Consider the following 5,614-nt stretch of genomic DNA (forward strand, 5'->3'; position numbering starts at 1 on the left):
GCAGGGCCTACTGTACTTGGCTTCATATGGAGCCATGCCGATACTGGAATGATGACTTTTATTATAAGCAAATTCACACAGTGGAAGATACTCATACCAGTTATTGCCAAAGTCAAGGATACAAGCATGCAACATGTCTTCTAACGTCTGGATAGTACATTCCGACTGACCATCAGTTTGGGAATGATAAGCAGTGATGAAGTACAATCCATACCCAAGAGCTTCTTGAAAGCTGTACCAAAAGTAAGAGGTGAATCGAGGATCTGGATCGGACACAATGGATGAGGGGACACCATGGAGTCAAACAATTTCATCAACATAAAGGCATGATAATTTGTTAGTGGAGTAAATGGTCCTAATGGGTAAGAAATGGGCGGTCTTGGTTAGTCTGTCAACAATGGCCCAAATAGCATTACGACCAGAACAGATCCTGGGTAGTTTGGTGATAAAATCCATGGTTACAGACTCCCATTTCCATTCTGGAATTGAATGACCCTGTAATAAACTGCTGGTAAAATTAAGAAACTCGTCAGAAGAGAACTTACTCAAATTTTTGGTGATTTCCTGGTCTGTGGATTGAGCTTCCCAAATCTTCCTAAAAGATTAGGTAAGGCTTATATATGAGTGAGATAGGTACCGTTGCCATAATAGTTGAGGTAGAGTGACTGCATAACATCTACTAACTTCCAACTAGAGGCCATGGTTTGGGCCAACACTGTAGACTCCTTTTGACTCAGTGCATCAGTGACTACATTTTCTCTACCAGGATGGTAGATGATCCTGCAGTCGTAGTCCTTCAAGAGTTCCATCCAGTATCTCTGTCTCATGTTCAACTCCCTCTGCGAGAAGATGTACTTTAAAACTTTTATGGTTAGTGTAAATCTCAAAAGTCTGACCAAATAGGTAATGATGTCATATCTTCAAGGCATAGATAATGGCCGCTAACTATAGATCGTGAGTAGAGTAGTTCCGCTCATGGGGTTTTAATTATCGAGATCCATAAGCAACCATCTACCATATTGCATCAAAACATATCCCAAAGCAATATGAGATACATGACAGTAGACTTGAAATCTTTTAGTGTTGTCAGGGAGGATCAACACTAGAGCAGAGGTAAGAAGATGTTTTAATTCTATAAAGCTTTCACCATATTCATAATTCCAGATAAATGGTACACCCTTTCGAGTGAGTCGAGTCAACGAAGCAACAATCTTAAAAAATTTGTCAATGAATTGCCAATAGTAACTTGCCAAGCCAAAGAAACTATGTACCTTAACCATATTAGTGGGAGGATTTTAGTTGATCAATGTCTCAACCTTGGCTGGATCCACGAAAACTCCTTCACTTGAAATCACATGACCAAGAAAGAAAACTCGATCCAACCAAAAGGAGCATTTACTAAGTTTAGCAAATAGCTGGTTTCGATGATGTATTCCTAGCACTTCAAATAGGTGGACTACATGTTCTTCCAAACTCTTTGAGTACACAAGGATGTCATCAATGAACATGATGACGTACTGATCCAGTACATGCTGAAAAACCCTATTCATGATATCCATGAAGGTAGTAGGGGCATTAGTTAACCCGAATGGCATCACCTTGAACTCGTACAGGCCGTATCTACACTTGAAAGTGGTCTTCAAAATATCTTCTTCTTTGACTCTAAGCTAGTAGTATCCTGATCTAAGGTTGATCTTGGATAAGACCATTGCTCCTTGTAATTGGTTGAAGAGGTTATCGATTCGAGATAAAGGATACTTGCTCTTTACCATCACTCGGTTGAGTTCTCAATAGTCCACACATAGTCTAAGGGAGTCATCCTTCTTTCAAACAAATAATACCAGAGCGCCCTAAGAGGAGTAACTAGGGCAAATAAACTTCTGGCCAAGAAGCTCAGAAAGTTGGTCCTCTAGTTCTGTGAGCTCAGCACAACTCATGCAATAGGCAGGTTTTGAAATTGATTGGGTTTCGGGTAGTAGTTCAATAGAAAATTCTACCTCTTGCAGGGGAGGCATACCAGGAAATTCGATAGGAAAAACTTCTTGAAAGTTACAAACAATAGGAATGGAATACACAGTAGGATCAACATCCATATTCCTGTTTATTTCAATTGTTAAGGAGAAAAGTATATTTTATTTCTTTTTTTGGGATCGCAAGGTTACAACTTTACTTTCATAATCAATAATTGCTCTATATTTTTCTCACAAATCCATTCCTAGAATAACGTTAAACCCTGAAAAATCTAAGAGTATCAAATCTACAAATACTTCTATTTTTGAAGCTTTTATCTTACAATTTTTATATACACAATGAGCTTCTAATGATCCCCTAGAGGGAGTCTCTACAATTAATATTTCTTTTAAAGTTTCAGGCCTAACATCAAATTTACAAACAAATGCACAGAAGATAAAAGAGTGAGTAGTACTTGTATCAATTAAGGCCTTGGCAAAAGTATTATTAATAAAAAGCATACCCTGGAAAGGACAGGAGTGAGGATGACATCAGATTCAACTAGGTGGTACACACGACCCTGGGTTATAGGTTTGGCCACGTCCTTCGGCCGTTGAGGGTAATCTTTTATAAAATGTTGGGTGCTTCCGCACCTAAAACAGGCGTGATTAATATGCCGATAGGGTAATTCACCATGCGAACGACCACAATGCTAACATGGTTGGGATGGTCAAGCACACTATCCAGTAGGTGGACATAGAGTAGGAGGAAAGACAACTCGGGTCTGTTTATCGGTGTGGCTACTTATAGGGTGGAGCAATCTTCTTTTGGTTTATTAGGGTTGTTATTGTTAGGTACGGACTCAGGCAATACGTTTATGCCTGGCCGAGATGAGGTCTTTGACCAACTGGGCATGTTCTAGCACCTCTGCATACAAGCTAGATCTTAGCTTCGTAACCTAGTCATAGATATCGGCACGAAGGCATTTTAGAAACTTTCTAGCTTTATGACTTTCGGGGGTAACCATTAGAGGAGCAAACATAAACAGTTGGACAAATCGGGCTGCATATTGGGCAACCATCAGATTTCCTTGCCGGAGGTCATGAAATTCCTCCTCCTTTTTTCGGACATAGGCTCGAAAAAAGTTATCAAAGAATGCATTCATAAAAACTTCCCAGGTGATAAGGGTAGGCAGAACTTCTTTCTTAAGCCGCTATTAGTGTTTTACTTCACGAATCAACATAAAAGCTGCTAGGGGAACCTTCTGTTCCTCGGTTAAGTCTAAGACAGAGAAAAGCTTCTCTATCTACAGGATCTAAGTTTCAGCTACTAAGGGGTCAGGGCCACCTTTAAATTGTGGCAGGTTAAATTTTCTAAACTCTACTATGTTGTGAGAGATAGACCTCTCAGCTGTTTGGTATCAACACCTTGTGTTGATAAAGGTTAGCTTGGTTTTATCCTACAGCTCCAGTTAATCCTTGGATAGCTCGAAAGAGTTCGATAAACTCGGCCTTGGTCGGATGATCCTGGGCCTTAGGTCTCTTGGTATGTTCTATAGAAGGTCTCCCTTGTGTCATTCCTATAAAAGAAAGGAAGACACGAGTCAGTGGTCTAATTTGGAAAATATGACTTATTTTTCCTAGATATCCTAAGGATCTTTCTACTTGCAGCCTCAGTTGTAAGGGATTTAGTCCGCGTAATGGCTCTAATACCATCTGTGACATCCCCAATGTGAATTAAAGCATAAAGGTATCAGATTTAAAAACAAATTATGAGCGCATGATAAAAATTATATACAGCGGAGCAAATTATTACAAATCCCTTATAAAATATATGAGTTCCAATCACACATATATATAACTAAGGCCATAAGTGGCATCAAAATACAAAATATTAAGATAAAAAAGGCAACTTCTATCATTATGTTATTAGATTCATCAAAGTGCGGGAACAATCGTGTACTCAAGGTTTGCAGATCTACGAGATCCTCATAGACTCAAGGGGTAGGTCAGCAGATGGTTTCTCACTATCTTCCTCATATAGGAGGGCATGGGAAGAGTGAGTTCGGTATGCTTAGTAGGTAACATCACAAGGTTTAAAAGGTGAATAATTATACCATAAACACTTATCATTATGTCATATCAGAGTCCTATCCTACCTTATGAAAATAATTTATTAATTAAGGAAACATCATCTCATAGTCACATCAATAAAAAACAAACAGCATACTTGAAAATAGAGAAAATCAAATAAATCATGAATGCCTAGATTTTTTTGTCATGCTTCGCGAAGTCGTTCTGGCTTCTATCTTTCAGGGCAGATACGGATTTTCTACTGTCCATATGGAATGATCAGATCAGATACAAATAACGGCAATTTGCTTAGACATATTTCTGACTTGCCAAACTATAGTACAACTATGACCACAGCCGTACCAACCATAGTGGTTCTATAAGATATTCTATAGCCAGTACTTAGCAAAAGGTGACTCCTGACAGATATTCACGGACCGTTCTCATCAAATGGTATGTCGTCATTCATAGGGAGCGGTCCTCTCACGTCTTTCATGACGAGATGAGGGAGGAAAAAATAGATACCCCTCAGAGATAAAAAGCCTAACGAGATACTTGATATATTAAGCATGTCAATACGGACACACACATATTTTGGACCATTCAGGCTTCATTTCACTTCTCTTTTTTTTTTATTTTCTAGATGATATTACTGGATTCATATTATTTTATTTACATGCAAATAATCAAGTACCTATAAATCACATAGCATGTTTGAAATCAAGAACTATTTAGAACTACTAAAAATAGAATATGCAAACGACACCAAATCACATATCCATAATTTTAGTTTTTCTAAAAATACTCCTTAAGATGTTTAAAGAAATACTAAATTTCTTACTCGAGCCTCAAAGTTTTTCCTACACCATTCATCTTCTCCTCCTCTTCTCTCTAGATCACTCCTTGCTGTCTAAACTCTTAGAAGGTAGAAGGGTCCCTATTTATAGAAAATGGGAACCGTCATATTTGTGCCAAGTGGCAAAATTTGATGAAGAGATAGAGTTGAATGGAAGATTCTAGATTTGACCCGACAAAAAAAATAGAGAAAAAATTCCTCTATTAACGGCAACACACCCCAAGACGGTAGCACACCATCCAAAGAGGGTGGTGACAAACTACCCGAGGTAGCATTACACCTCACCCAGCCGGGGCAAGCAGAGGGCCGACAGCGCGCTGGGGTGCCGCGTGCACAGACCCCAGGCATGCATGCCTATCTGCGCATGTGACATCCCAGATGCTAATTAAGGTATGTAAGTGTCAGATACAGAAAAAGATTACGAGTGTATGATAAAAATTATATACAGCAGAGCAAATTAATACAAATTCTTTAGAAATATATGAGTTCCAAATACACATATAACTTAAGCCAGAAGTGGGTACAAAATACAAATGTCAAAATACAAAAAAGGGCCACTTCTATCATTATGCTATTAGACTCATCAAACTGCAAAAACCATCATGCACTCAAGGATTGCGGATCCACAAGATTCTCATAGACTTCAATAGGTAGGTCTGCCGATGGTCCCTCACTATCTTCTTCATCTTGGGGGAGGCCATGGAAAGAGTGAGTTTTATATGCTTAATAAAGAAAG

The sequence above is a fragment of the Carica papaya genome, chromosome 9, assembly GCF_054855325.1.
Source record: "Carica papaya isolate Zhongbai chromosome 9, ASM5485532v1, whole genome shotgun sequence".
Lineage (NCBI taxonomy): Eukaryota > Viridiplantae > Streptophyta > Magnoliopsida > Brassicales > Caricaceae > Carica > Carica papaya.